This window comes from Gymnoscopelus braueri (genome assembly GCF_963280865.1).
Source record: "Gymnoscopelus braueri genome assembly, contig: SCAFFOLD_77, whole genome shotgun sequence".
Classification (NCBI taxonomy): Eukaryota; Metazoa; Chordata; class Actinopteri; order Myctophiformes; family Myctophidae; genus Gymnoscopelus; species Gymnoscopelus braueri.
In genome coordinates, this window is record NW_027660461.1 from 281,492 (window position 1) to 297,500 (window position 16,009).

Sequence of the window (16,009 nt, forward strand, 5' to 3'; positions counted from 1 at the left end):
TGGCAAAAAAATCTTTTTTTCTGTTTTCCTGAAGAATGGGCACCAGCGAGATGACAGTCACATATGTATTTTAGTGTTATTTTTATGCTATGTTGATGAATTGAATACATGGACCACAATGTGTTTTTCTTTTGTGTTATCCTTTCAGCCTTAATGTCTGACTGTACCTCATGCTGTACCTAAATAAAGTATTCAATCAATCAATCAATCAATACATAACCATGCGCCTTATTATGTATGTTAAATATTCTACCCTACTCATCATAGGAATATTTGACATATCTGATTTGTTTTCATTGATTTGATCTTGATATTCTTCCCTTCCCTAAGCACAAGTTTATATGTGTTGCTGCACAGTGAAAATAGCAGATCTACAAGGTCACAACGCGTCGCAATGCGACACGTTGTGACCTTGTAGATCTGCTATTTTCACTGTTGAACATTTTAGAAAATTGCCCCAAAATAGGGACAGCAGGTTGAAAGTGGTTAATGTGTAGCCTGGTTCCAGACGAATCTGCCATTGCAAAAAAAGAATTGCCCTCAGCAGATTACACAGTGATATTAGTCTGGCCATGCCAGGCTAGTTAATGTGTGTGTCACGCTTTGGGTTTGACAGTTAACAACACACACGCAGGTGCACACGCACACAGTGGATGACACCTGGCCTTTTTTTTCTTCTTTTATTAAAATTATTCTTTTCTCAAGAGCTTCTTTGGTTTTGTAAATGCACAGATAAATGCATCATTTTTATAAAAACAAAAACAAAAAACAAAAAAAAACAAAGTCAAATAATGTCATTTTCTTTTCTTCCTGAATCAATCTTCAAAAACATTTAGTAAACATTCCTTTTCCATTCATTTTGCCAAAAGCATATTCTGACGGGCATAAAAATCCACATTAGGTGCAAGTGTCCAATAATTAAACAAAACGTTCGGGTTCCCAATAATACTATACATCAAAGACAATACAGGGGCACATAGGCATGGCTTTATCCAATTCAGTCTGGGAACGCATCTCTGTCATTTTAGATTTCTTAAGCTATTCAAAAATAGCAGATCTAGCTCATAGCGCGGCACTCGGTGCCGCGCAATGAACTTGTAGATCTGCTATTTTTGAATAACCAAAGAAATCTAAATTGACAGCGATGCGTTCCCAGATTGACTGGCTTTAACAAGAATCATATTCCACTGAACACACTGTACAAGAAATACAAATTACTGATACATGTTATAAAAAACATTAGTTCATAGAGAGATATTGCCGAGACAGAGAATGTCCACTCAGAGTTAGACGTTAAAATGATGCAAAAACAAGTGTGGATATAAAGGAAGATACCACTATATTTAAAAGTTCAACATAAATAACATTTGGTGGGCACTGTTATGACAATATTACAGTACCATGCGAGCATGCAATTGTTTTTTTTTACAGTATCATGGCTGTCCCCGGTGACAATGAAAAACCTGTTTGTGTCAGGAGTACATCCACACAAAATGCGAACATTTACTAATGATAAAGCAACGATTTCTCACCGACCGTGAACGTGTATGAATGAGGCGGCATCAAAATGACCAAATTAATAGTTTGATATGCAAAATATTTGCTGATGCATTTTCGGATCGTTTATTCATCTCTCTCCCGATGTGTAAGGACCTTAACCTTGAATGTTTTAGTGTAATTTGCTGCTGGGAGAGACACACATGCACAGATAGTACCTACATTATGCTGCTTAACTGCATAATTATGCCCAGAATGATTTCAAAGCTGCACTGGAGAGAGTTCTCACACTTCACGTCCTTAGGCGGCCCCAAGTGGCAGTGTGAGGTAACTGTTTTGGTAACTTTACAGTTGGTTGATAATGTAAGTATTGATGCCAATACTTTTGTACTTTTACTTAAGTAGAATTTTGAAGGCAGGACGTTCACTTGTAACAGATACATTTTACAGTGGTTTTTATATTTTAAGTTACTTCTTCCACCACAGCAATCTAGCTGGCAGGTAAAGATGCCATAGTGACCAAAGATTTGAATCTGTGATGTCACTTGAGATGAAGCTGGCTGAGCAGCCAGTGAACTATGGATGGTTCTGTAAATGCTGGAGAATTTAGGGAACATTTTTACTTTTCATAACACTGATAATATATATATATTAAAATTCCTTTGGATATATAAAACAAAAGTCACATACAGACATTAACATCAACAGACTCCAGACTATAGACATGTCATGTGTGTCTGATCTCTGGCGTTTGGCGTTGGGAGACAGTGGTTCATGTTCAGGAGATCCGGGCTGTTGAGGACAGAATGCTTTAAACACAGTTGAAGTATTAAATTGAGTGGTATTCCCTCTAAAGACTGAGTCATGCTTAGCCGCACGCTGTGTCGCGCAACACCGCCATTTTGTGCTGCGTAGCACGGTTTGCAACCAAGACTAACTCAGCCTCAACACTCACTTTCCTCATTGAAATGACAGAAACATTGACAATTAGGGACTGAAGATCAATAAGATACGGACCTGACTCAGCGACTTCACAAAACGCACGTTTAAAACAGTTTTTAAAGAAATTAATTACAAAAACGACGTAACAAACCAAACCTATGCCTTTTGTCTGTGTTGATTTATTTTCCAAACGTCAGGCCTAAATGTGTTGTAGGGAATGAAAGACCTGGACAAATATTACATTTTTTACATCATCGCAAACGGGCCATTTTGAATGATACGGCTCACACCACGAAACCACGTTTCAGGGATACCGTACGCTTTAGGCTTGAGAGTTGGCCACACACACACACACACACGCGCACACACGCACGCACACACGCACACACGCACACACACACACACACACACACACACACACACACACACACACACACACACACACACACACACACACACACACACACACACACACACACACACACAGGCCCGCAATTGCAAGTGTTAACGAGGAGACAAAATGTGTGTGTCTTTTTGAGTGTCTGTTGGACAGATGGGGGGAGGGGGGGGGGGTGAACGGAGGGATACCGGGCTCTGGGACCGACACACAAAATTGGCCGCCATGTGGGGGGGCTGGGGGTGGGGGTGGGGGTGGGGGTGGAGGGGGTTTATTGGGCTCTGGGGTGAACGGGAGCTGAGGCGCACAGGTTGGGCCGCCATGCAGGGGGTGAGGGGGTCGGTTCTGGGGCGGACACACATGTTGGGCCGGCGTGTGAGGGGGGGGGGGGGGTAGGGGGGTGAACAGGGGGTGCTATCGGGTTCTGGGGCGGACACACATGTTGGGCCGTCGTGCGGCCACAAAGCCGTGCTTGCAGTAGCACTTGAAGGAGCCCATGGTGTTCACACAGCGGGCGTTCTTGCACGGATTGATGCGGAGTCCTGGTTCTGCACACTCGTCAATATCTGCAAGGACAGGAAACAGGAAGTGATGTCAGGGAGGATTTCATTAAATGATTGTTTTCCGGTTGAGGTTGAAAACTACAGCAGGGTAAAACATGTCAGGATAATCACATTAGAGTCAGGTGTGTCAGTGCTGTCACATCGGCACTAATCTCTCAAGGCAGATTCTGCAAACAGCTTAATCTGTCAGCACCACCACTGCCTTAAACATGTAGTGTTGTTGTTAGTAATAAATACAGAAGCACCCGGGAGGAAGTGGACAAAGAAAGGGGAGGAGCCAAACCAAGTTCCTGTTTTATACAAAAAAGGAGGTGGTGCCGTAGGAATAGACTACGTGACAACCAGGAATAGTTTGGTGACCACCGGAGAGACGGTTGACAGCCGGAATGTATGGGAGCAGTATGGGTTAGCGCCCCCAGCCTGTGTCTTCCGTGAGGAAGAAGCCCAACAAACCCACGGTGAGGCCTTTAGGAGGACCTTTCAGGCAAGCCGCAAGTGGAGCCTGCAGTACCACCACGGCCCAGGGAACCATCACACCAGAAGGAAATGTTTGGATCGGGGGGAGTCTGGGGCAACGCTCAGGTCCTGGACCTGGTGAGACGGAGGAGGAGCCCGGCCAGGAGGCCCCCCACAGAGCCTAGCCCCTCCACGGGCCAGAGCCTCCCCTAGTCCCGGCAGAGTAGTTCCGGAGAAGCGGACTGAATGTCCCTGTCTTTCCCTAAAAGGACTGACCGTGGGTAGCTACTGGGACGTAAGTCGAGGCTTGGTCAACCCCGGCTGGGTCACCTGGGTGAGGGTGTATGTTGATGCGAGACCCGAAACACCCTATGACCCCAGGCTACAACACTGATGATACGTCCCAGGTGCATCCATGTGATGTTTTTCTTTATAATGCCCCCAGGGGAAAATACATTTTTTTCCTCCTTTTTCTTTTTACCAAATGGGTTCCCAGCAGTGGTGGAAAGTAACTAAGTACATTTACTTAAGTACTGTAATTAATTACAATTTTGAGGTATTTGTACTTTACTTAAGTATTTCCAATTACCAATACTTTTACTTCTACTCCACTACATCTCAGAGGCAGATATTGTACTTTTACTCCACTACAATTATTTGAAAACTTTAGTTACTAGTTACTTTGCAGATATAAATGATTACATTATAAAACATACATTAACCACTTTAGCCCTATTTTATACCTAGGCTATTTGAAAATAGCAGATCTACAAGCTCACAACGCGTCGCATCGCGACGCGTTGTGAGCTTGTAGATCTGCTATTTTCAAATATTTTAGTACTTTTACTTTTGGTACTTTAAGTACATTTTGATACCAATACATTTGTACTTTTACTCAAGTAAATGTTTAATTCCGCACTTTTACTTGTAACAGAGTAGGCTACTTCTACATTGCAGTATTGAGTACTTTTTCCACACATCATGGCTCTCTTGGTCTTGACTTGGTCTTGTTTTAGGTGGTCTTGAATACAGCTCTACTGATGTTAATAGTGTAACTTGCATGTGAGGTTTCCTACCGTCTACACTGTTAAATCCTGAGTGTAAACATGTCAGTAAGGTGAATGGTGTACTATACCTGTACAGCGGGTTCGAGAGTGGTCCAGTCTGAAGCCTGGGTTACACTCACACATCCTGCCCAGGTAGGACAACACACAGCGCCCGTTGGTACAACTACACTCATCTGAGTCCTCCTCTGAACTGTCTCCTATGGGGGGGGGGGGGAGAGAGAGAGAGAGAGAGAGAGAGAGAGAGAGAGAGAGAGAGAGAGAGAGAGAGAGAGAGAGAGAGAAGACATACAGTAGGTGATGTTTTGGAAGAATGCGGTAGTACAATTTACATTTTTATCAGATGTGACTTGGCTATCAGAGTAAACGTGAACTCTAGTCGACAAACAACAAGTTAAATACGCTTGTAAGCTTGTATATTTGTCGTATACGACGGAGCATAAATGAGTCATCACTCTGCTTACTCTAATTTTGCACGTTTCTCTGGATAAGAGAAAGTAGAGAAAGTTTTGTCTAGATTGGCTAGATTGTAATAGTTATTATTTCATTCTTCAATTTATTATTTACAAACAGGGCCCGTCGAGGCTAGGGGTTTGAGTCCATCGCGGTGCATCCGGCTTTGTCGAGCGTCTATACGAACATAATTGTCCTGTGTTCAGGGGGAGGGAATCCGGGCGGGGAGGAGGGTGATAATTGTCACTACGCGTACACCTACGCGAAAATAATTGTTGACAAACGGGGCAAATGGAGGTTGTACCTGGGTTGTAGTTGGCGAAAGCAGCCAGCAGGTCCAGCTCTCCGTCTGACTCTGTGTCCAGATGCATCTCACACAGACGACTGAACAGAACTGGACATGAGGAACACACCATGACACCAGTTAGGACAATATACTGTAACCTCACACAGACTGAACAGAACTGGACATGAAGAACACACCATGAAGCCAGTTAGGACAACATAAAGCTGCTGACAATGATTTACCAAACTGTACTACTGTTAAGATCCTTACACACAGTTGTTACACCCTTCAATCCGGTAAGGCATCTGTGTCATTTTAGATGTTGCTGTTGTGACGCCGGCCATGCCCCTCTGCCTCACTGCTGGCTAGCCGGCAGCCTTGGTGATTGCCAGAGTGGCGCAAGGCCAACTTGGCCAACTTGGTACACCTGGGGTTATGGGTGTGGGGTAGTATATATGGTCCTCTCCTTGAAACTTGAGTCTCTCTATATCCTCTCCAGAGCCACCTGGGCTCTGGAGAGTCACCTGGCCTGAGTGGCTTTAGCCCTTTTGTTTAGTTGTGCACCTTTCTATACAACACTCACACATTCACACGTTGCATACATGACTGACTACTGACTTATTGTCTCCGCCAGGCCGAAAGCATGGCGAGAGAGTATGTTTTGCACCCTGTCCGTCCGTCCTTCTGTCTGTGTACAGATAATCTCCGGCACCGTTGGCCTGATCGCAGCGAAACTTTGCGCACACACTCCCTGGATGCCAATTCCAAACCTCTGCCCCAAATGTTTCAAAATGTTCACATGGGCTTGTTATAGCGCCACCAGGTGGCCGATTCTACCTGACCTGGCGGAGACCTGTGCTCCGAGGAGCACTTTTTCTAGTTCACACCTCATCCGATTCCTTTTTTTTATTTGCTTTAATTCTGAAGTTATAGTCAAATAAATATAAGTTAAAATGTTTGCAACTTGTGTGGACTCCCTTCTTTTGCATGACACTATGTACATGTATATAGCAACTTGAATTAGTCAGTCAGTATTGTTTCCACCATTAGCTAAAAGCTATTAGCGTATTAGCGAACTCTTGGCTTCGTACCCGAGTTCCTCTCTGGACAGGTGCGACACTCGGGCCCCCAGCCCCGCCCGTAGTGACAGCAGCACTCAGAGTAGGTGACCACCAGGCCGTTACGGGGCATGCTGCAGATGCTCAGGTCCTCGTCCACCTGCAGGAAACACACGTCCTTGTGGGCCGCCGTGCGATCTGCAAGACCACCGGAGAACGGGAACAGAGAGAGAAAAAACAAAACAAAAAAACATGCATAATCAACGTTAATGGACATTTTCTTCTGCTCTCTATCCCTGCAGAGATACTGCACGTCCCTTCATTCATTAATGACCCCTCCTGCATTCAAACACTTTTAACCACTTAAACCCTCCAGTACCGTATACCGTGTATATATATATTTGACCGGAGTCCCGCAGGGCTGTATACTAGGGCCCCCTCCTGTTTTCGCTCTACACTGCAACAATTTTTGCCAAAGAAATTGACGACACTGGCTAAAGCTTGTGAGCTTGTATATCTAAGCTTGTGAGCTTGTATATCTAAGCTTGTGAGCTTGTATATCTAAGCTTGTGAGCTTGTATATCTAAGCTTGTGAGCTTGTATATCTAAGCTTGTGAGCTTGTATATCTAAGCTTGTGAGCTTGTATATCTAAGCTTGTGAGCTTGTATATCTAAGCTTGTGAGCTTGTACATCTGGGAATTTCGCAAAGAATGTTCTCCCAAAAATAAGGGAGGGAGGGCTGGGGTTCAAGTGGTTAAAACATCAGCTCATGCGTGTCACGGAACTGTTCTTTTACTACACTACTGTATATGAGGAAAATATTGTACTTTTACTACACTATATGAGGTAAATATTGTACTTTTACTACACTATATGAGGTAAATATTGTACTTTAACTACACTATATGAGGTAAATATTGTACTTTTACTACACTATATGAGGTAAATATTGTACTTTTACTACACTATATGAGGTAAATATTGTACTTTAACTACACTATATGAGGTAAATATTGTACTTTTACTACACTATATGAGGTAAATATTGTACTTTAACTACACTATATGAGGTAAATATTGTACTTTTACTACACTATATGAGGTAAATATTGTACTTTAACTACACTATATGAGGTAAATATTGTACTTTTACTACACTATATGAGGTAAATATTGTACTTTAACTACACTATATGAGGTAAATATTGTACTTTTACTACACTATATGAGGTAAATATAGTACTTTAACTACACTATATGAGGTAGATATTGTACTTTTACTACACTATATGAGGTAAATATTGTACTTTTTTTTACTCCCCTACAATTATATGACAGCTTTAGTTACTAGTTACTTTGCAGATTTTGATTATCATTAATCCCTATTTTATACTTTGGCTATTTTTTTGACACATTTTGAAAACAAAGTCAAATTCTGCACAATGAGTACTGCAAGAATAATTAGCTGCCAATACTTTCTGAATTTTGAATTGTGAATGAAGGCCTTTTACTTGTAACAGAGTACATTATTATTTCTACTTCCAGATGTTTACGCACCGTCGTAGACACACTGTTTGAGCGCAGCGCTGAAGGTGAGGGGCTGGTTGCAGATACAATGAAAGGACCCAGGAGTGTTCACACACTTGCCGTTCTTACAGTAGGACGGATCCTGGCATTCATTCACATCTGCGAAGATTTAAGATTTACACCAGAGAAAGTATGAGTATTAACCACATGAACCCTGGGCTGGTGTCCCTGTCCCTGTTCTGGCCATGTCCACAGAACGATTTTTTTTAAGGGTGACAAAGCGCTTTGTTTATCAATTCAATTGAATTTTATTATAGTGCCAAATCACAACAAGTTGTCTCAAGACACTTTACATATAGAGCAGAGACCCGACATAGTCCCACCCTGAGCAAGACATTTACATGCACTGAACCAGACGCCTCTGCTCAGTGATTGTATGCTGATGAGCGGGCGAGTGCCAAAAAATAAAAATAATAATCACACCCAGTGTGAAGTGAGTGGTGCCTTTGTAGTCAGGGGATATTAGCAGAAAGATTTCCAATCTTGGAATAAATTCCTTACCAAAAGAAATCTTCACCAATGTGTTTGTAAAGGTGTCTAGTAACACATCTCACAAAGACTGAAATGAAGTTTCCCTAGGAGAATTTTTGACAGCTGCTGAAAGTTGGGGTACCCACCATTTCCCTGCATTTCCATGCAGGGCAAAAAAAATCTAATTTTAATTCTGTTTTAAGTAGCATGTGAGGGGTCAAACTAGGGTGTTTTTATGATTCTGAATCCATTGCAAGCATTTGTTTTGCACCAAAACCACTCCTTGGGCTAAAAACAGCCCAATCTCAATGGGCTTTTTACACAAAAAGTATACCTGGACAAGGATGGCTAATGCCGTTTTTAGCCCAAGGAGTGGTTTTGGTGCAAAACAAATGCTTGCAATGGATTCAGAATTATAAAAACACCCTAGTTTGACCCCTCACATGCTACTTAACACAGAATTAAAATTGGATTTTTTTTGCCCTGCATGGAAATGCAGGGAAATGGTGGGTACCCCAACTTTCAGCAGCTGTCAAAAATTATCCTAGGGAAACTGAATTTCAGTCTTTGTGAGATGTGTTACTAGACACCTTTACAAACACATTGGTGAAGATTTTTTTTGGTAAGGAATTTATTCCAAGATTGGAAATCTTTCTGCTAATATCCCCTGACTATTGATGAGTTAATGTCATTAAGCTATATGAACTAGAGGAACAATGTTAAATCCCTGTCCATTAATTTCAAGACTGCTGAACAGGAACACAGAGGGGGAAGGGCTTAAGCAATTACAGCCTGTCCCTATTGGCCGTCTAAGTGCACATAGCAAGTTTTGGAAGTTCAGCATGTTGGGAACTGAAGTTATGGCTGTTTAAAGCCCAGCCAATAGGAACACAGAGGGGGCGGGGCTTAAGCAATTAAAGCCTGTCCCTATTGGCCGTCTAAGTGCACCTAGCAAGTTTTGAAAGTTTAGCATGCTGGGAACTGGAGTTGTGGCTATTTAATGCCCAGCCAATAGCAACGCAGAGGGGCGGGGCTTAAGCAATTACAGCCTGTCCCTATTGGCCGTCTAAGTACACATAGCAAGTTTTGGAAGTTCAGCATGTTGGGAACTGGAGTTGTGGCTGTTTAAAGCTCAGCCAATAGGAACACAGAGGGGGCGGAGCTTAAGACATTACAGCATGTCCCTATTGGCCGTCTAAGCTCACCAAGCAAGTTTCGGGAAGTTTAGCAGCTGGGAACTGGAGTTGTGCCTGTTTAAAGCCCAGCCAATAAGAACACAGAGGGGGCGGAACTTAAGAAATGACAGCCTGTCCCTATTGGCCATCTAAGTGCACCTAGCAAGTTTCGGAAGTTTACCAAGCTGGGAAAGTGGTTTTGTGGCTCTTTAAAGCCCAGCCAATAGGAACACAGAGGGGGCGGGGCTTAAGCAATTACATCCTGTGCCTATTGGCCGTCTAAGTGGTCCCTGGTGTGGCTATTGTGATAGCAGACCCCTGACCAGTGTTGGTGGCAAGTTTGGTGCGGATCAGAGCAATGGTGTGCCTCGCAAGTGTGCATGTTACGTGTGCGCGTGTGTGTGTGTGTGTGTGTGTGTGTGTGTGTGTATGTGTATGTGTATGTGTATGTGTATGTGTATGTCTATGTGTATGTGTATGTCTATGTCTATGTCTATGTGCATGTGCATGTGCATGTGCATGTGCATGTGCATGTGCATGTGCATGTGCATGTGCATGTGCATGTGCATGTGCATGTGCATGTGTGTGCACGCGCGCATGTGTGCAGTGCTGGCTCGCACGTGTGCAGTGCTGGCTTGTGTGTGTGTGTGTGCACGGTGCGCCTCGCAGGTCTGCATGTTACGCATGTGTGTGTGTGTGTGCGCGCGCCCGCACACACGCATGTGCTGCACTGTCTCCTGCTTGTGTTGAATTAGTGTAACTGGTTGCCAGCTGCAGCTGTTGAGGCCGTGCTCATACAGTCGGACATACGGACAAACACACTCGGTCAAATGTTGGAGTGGTTGGCACCACTCAAAAAAAGTCAGAATGCTGGAGCGCAATGCTCTGCACTGGGAAGAGGAGCGTGCCAGAGCGTGTTTACCACAGAAATACATGGCAGAAAAGCTGTGGCATCTAAAGAAAATGCTTTCTGTGGACATGGCCCCATAATACGCGAACATTTGGTGAAAATGTATTGAACATTCAGTGAAAATAGCTGATCTACAAGCTCCACAAAGGACTATGTATTATGGCTATTTTTGCTATTTGACCAACGCATTCCCACTCCCTAGTTGTCATATATTGACGCTTGGTCAATACTAAACGGTCACTGGTGTTCCATGTTGACGAGGAGGGGTTATATTTATTATTCTCTGCCTAGCGGTGTGTGCAACTCCAACTTAAAACAAGCTGCATACATCGCACCGCTCTCCGCGGGCACTCATGTGTCTAGCACCTCATAGGGCTCACGTTAGCTTTATATTTTGATTTAGATTTGTTTTCAATGTATTTAATAGTGTTTCCAACGTGCATCACATGACCCAGCTACCCTGAACGCTGCAAAGCGATGTGATAGATATTTTATAATAATAATAATTTGTCTCGTGTTATATTCAGGGCCTAACTCAGCCTGGCTCCCTATGTCTTCTCACTCTCAAACTGACATGTTTCACCCATGAGTCAGGGCCTTGCTGTATCTGTGTGACCTCAGTATACTTGCCTACCAATCTGAATCAAAATGATTTTCTTAAGTTTGAGGTTGTACGGAACTAATTCTAGTATTAGTTCTCTCCTTTCCTCTAGAGACGGCATGTGTTTTGAGCCGTACAGAGCGCAGGCCCTCCGAGGTCACTGATTATCTCTGGAGGAATACAATAACAGCTCAATGGAGTTAACTTGACCATCTATGACAAAGCAACAACACCTCCAGCGACGCCGGTCAGAGCCGAGGTCAACGTGTTGTTTGAGACATTTGGACGCTGTTTGTCCAAGATAAACTGTCACACCATCAGCTTGCCATCTTCTCTCTCAACCTACGAGCGAGGCTCCTCATGGCCCGATGTCATCGTCAGAGCTGATAACAACTTCATTTGTGTATAACTGTTGTGATCCTTGACTGTTTAGTCAGAGAGATATTTTTGCTGTACGGTGCCGCATGGATTGATTCTTTCTCTCAATACAATGTCAACTTTTTAATTTGAGAACCGGCCTGTGTCTGTCTTTGATTTCGTCTCATCCTTTTTACACTAAGTTTTCAGCTGTTTAACTACAAATAGTTGAATTAACATAGAGCAGGATTTAGGACCCTTTTCAGCTCCCTTATCTTAGCTCCATCACAATGCTAACCCAGTGCGTCCGTTGACCCATGATGCACGGGGGGTCCTGACCAAGCATCAGTACATGATGAGGTGGGAGTGAGAATATGATAAATAATACAACATAATAAAGTATATACTGTAGGGTTTAAGTGGTTAAAGCCCAGTTTACTTCATCATACCGCCCGCCACACATCTGTGCTGCTCACATTATAGTGGCAATAATGTGACACTTCATGCCCACCCATCACAAGGTGCCCTCCTTCCTGCACCCATCACAAGGTGCCCCTTGCACCCATCACTCACCCGCCTGCTCCTCGGGGGTCACACAGCTGTTCCTGTCGGTCGCCAGCGTCCAGGGCGGCGAGCAGATACAGTAGTAGGACCCGGGGGTGTCCACGCAGTGCCCGTTCTTACAGTTGGCCGGGTCCTGGCATTCGTCTATACCTGCCCGGTGAACAGGTCAACAGTGAAGGGGGTATAAGTCATATGCTTTGGTAAATAAATAAAAGGTACTTTGTTAAAATATGTGACGGGACACCCCAAAACGTCACGTTTTGACATGACGGGACGCCCCGAAACGTCACGTTTTGACATGACGGGACGCCCCGAAACGTCACGTTTTGACATGACGGGACACCCCGAAACGCCACGTTTTGACATGACGGGACGCCCCGAAAAGTCACGTTTTGACATGACGGGACGCCCCGAAACGTCACGTTTTGACATGACGGGACGCCCCGAAACGTCACGTTTTGACATGACGGGACGCCCCGAAACGTCACGTTTTGACATGACGGGACGCCCCAAAACGTCAGGTTTTGATATGACGGGACGCCATGGCGACGTTGCATGTTGACAAAACTATGCCTAAACCTAACCCTAACCTCACAAAAATATACCTAAACGTAACTCTAATCCTAATCCTTACCCTAACCTCACAAAACTATGGGATCCAATCACAGGAGGTTGAGGTTACTAGCTAAGCGTTGCTAACAGGTTAGCCACTGAGGCAGCCGTCCAACCTCTCGTTTCGAGTAATATTTGAAGCTCCAATACGTGCCTTTTAGTTTTTGTAGTCCTATAGTGACTTATATGCCAGGACATCTTCATCCGGATAAACGGATGAAGATGGAGGGATATACAATATGGATGGATGGATGGATAGATATACAATATGGATGGATGGATGGATAGATGGCTGTCACCTGTCACAGTGATGATGACACATTTCTTCTTGTTGTGGTCAGGTGTCCATGGAGCGTTGCAGTTGCAGTAGAAAGAGCCTCTAGTGTTCACACACTGACCGTTGGTACACAGAGACTCATCATGACACTCATTCACATCTGAAGGACAGAGAAACAACATGAGGGGTATTATCAGCTCCTCAAACCTTTTCATATCAACGACCCCCATAAGTTACAGCCCGGTAAGGGTCCATTTGGTCCACTTAAGCCCTATAGACTTGGCGAATAGCTAAAATAGGCGTTCTACAAGCTCATGCTGAGCTTGTAGATCGCCTATTTTCGCTACTTTTGTTTTTGTTTTATATTTTGCCATTTTTTTCACCTAAAATGATTTGCCCAAAAATAGGGACACCAGGTTGAGAGTCACATGTGCAATTGTGCATGTTTGTGTGAGTGTGTGTGTGTGTGTGTGTGTGTGTGTGTGTGTGTGTGTGTGTGTGTGTGTGTGTGTGTGTTGTTGCAGTTACCTATACACTCCAGCAGGGTGTGTGTGTGTGTGTGTGTGTGTGTGTGTGTGTGTGTGTGTGTGTGTGTGTGTGTGTGTGTGTGTGTGTGTGTGTGTGTTGTTGCAGTTACCTATACACTCCAGCAGGGTGTGTGTGTGTGTGTGTGTGTGTGTGTGTGTGTGTGTGTGTGTGTGTGTGTGTGTGTGTGTGTGTGTGTGTGTGTGTGTGTGTGTGTGTGTGTGTGTGTTGTTGCAGTTACCTATACACTCCAGCAGGGTGTGTGTGTGTGTGTGTGTGTGTGTGTGTGTGTGTGTGTGTGTGTGTGTGTGTGTGTGTGTGTGTGTGTGTGTGTGTGTGTGTGTGTGTGTTGTTGTAGTTACCTATACACTCCAGCAGTGTGTGTGTGTGTGTGTGTGTGTGTGTGTGTGTGTGTGTGTGTGTGTGTGTGTGTGTGTGTGTGTGTGTGTGTGTGTGTGTGTGTGTGTGTGTGTGTGTGTGTGTGTGTGTGTGTGTGTGTGTGTGTTGTTGTAGTTACCTATACACTCCAGCAGGGTGTGTGTGTGTGTGTGTGTGTGTGTGTGTGTGTGTGTGTGTGTGTGTGTGTGTGTGTGTGTGTGTGTGTGTGTGTGTGTGTGTGTGTTGTTGTAGTTACCTATACACTCCAGCAGGGTGTGTGTGTGTTGTTGTAGTTACCTATACACTCCAGCAGGGTGTGTGTGTGTTGTTGTAGTTACCTATACACTCCAGCAGGGTGTGTGTGTGTGTTGTAGTAGTTACCTATACACTCCAGCAGGTTGCTGTCGTAGTAGAATCCTTGTTGACAGTAACACTCGTAGCCTGGCTGTGTGTTCATGCAGCGACCCTCCTTACAGATCTCATTGGCAAACAGAACGCACTCGTCTATATCTGTAACAACAGACCCCAGAACAGTTATAAAGATACATGAAGAGAGCAGAACAAACTCATCTATATCTGTAACAACAGACCCCAGAACAGTTATTAAGACACATGAAGAGAACAGAACACACTCCTCTATATCTGTAACAACAGACCCCAGAACAGTTATTAAGACACATGAAGAGAACAGAACACACTCATCTATATGTCTGTGTGACGATATAACGAAAACTAGAATTAACAAAATGGAATGAGCCCCATTGTAAGATGATTCCTGCGCTCAGATCTGCACTGGTTTACATCTTCATAACTTTAGGAAAAAAAACTAAACATTTCTGAATAATTTCTGCCATTTATTGCTACCAATAACCCCCAGAACCGAGAGGCAGCAGTGAAGTGCATTGGACATGTTGGCCGATCATAGGTACTGCAGCTTATTACGGCCGGGGCCACACACATGAACGAGCCAAAACGGTTTCGACCAATGGGCTCGACTCACGAGCTTGCGCACGGGGTTACGCAAAGCGTGTCACCTCCGTGACGCAAAACGTGTCACCTCCGTGACGCAAAGCGTGTCACCTCCGTGTTGCAAAACGTGTCACCTCCGTGACGCAAAACGTGTCACCTCCGTGACGCAAAACGTGTCACCTCCGTGACGCAAAACGTGTCACCTCCGTGACGCAAAGCGTGTCACCTCCGTGACGCAAAACGTGTCACCTCCGTGAGACGCAAAGCATGTCACCTCCGTGACGCAAAACGTGTCACCTCCGTGAGACGCAAAGCATGTCACCTCCGTGACGCAAAACGTGTCACCTCCGTGAGACGCAAAGCATGTCACCTCCGTGACGCAAAACGTGTCACCTCCGTGACGCAAAACGTGTCACCTCCGTGACGCAAAACGTGTCACCTCCGTGAGACGCAAAGCATGTCACCTCCGTGACGCAAAACGTGTCACCTCCGTGACGCAAAACGTGTCACCTCCGTGACGCAAAACGTGTCACCTCCGTGAGACGCAAAGCATGTCACCTCCGTGACGCAAAACGTGTCACCTCCGTGACGCAAAGCGTGTCACCTCCGTGATGCAAAACGTGTCACTTAGGCCCCAAATAGGCCCCGCCCGTCACATTTCCCAGCCCGGAAGAAGGGGTGAATAAGGGAGTATGCACTGGGTGAGCAACTCCACACAAGTGAATAGGCGGGGATTTCCGGGGCCCTCTCTATTATTTTTAACTCTATGGTTGCTACACAGTAATACGTACCTCGGTGCAGAGACAAGCCGTATTCAGTGGTTCCCTCCTCGTGGTAGAAGCCCCTCCCCACCGGACACAGGGAGT

General features: G+C 44.7%; 1 pseudogene across 1 annotated transcript in view; it reads right to left on the bottom strand.

Moving 5' to 3' along the window:
* Window positions 1–666: 666 nt before the first annotated feature.
* Window positions 667–16,009, bottom strand: part of LOC308081544 (latent-transforming growth factor beta-binding protein 3-like) — a 39,939-nt pseudogene continuing 24,596 nt past the window's right edge. Inside the window, exons 14-22 of the transcript XR_013935091.1 lie at window positions 15,935–16,009; window positions 14,556–14,684; window positions 13,294–13,431; window positions 12,392–12,532; window positions 8,275–8,403; window positions 6,750–6,914; window positions 5,677–5,766; window positions 4,991–5,119; window positions 667–3,402 (exon numbers count right to left, since the gene is read on the bottom strand). The exon at window positions 15,935–16,009 is cut by the window's right edge and continues 9 nt beyond it. The product of XR_013935091.1 is annotated as a latent-transforming growth factor beta-binding protein 3-like (transcript). The remainder of the gene's footprint in view (window positions 3,403–4,990; window positions 5,120–5,676; window positions 5,767–6,749; window positions 6,915–8,274; window positions 8,404–12,391; window positions 12,533–13,293; window positions 13,432–14,555; window positions 14,685–15,934) is intronic.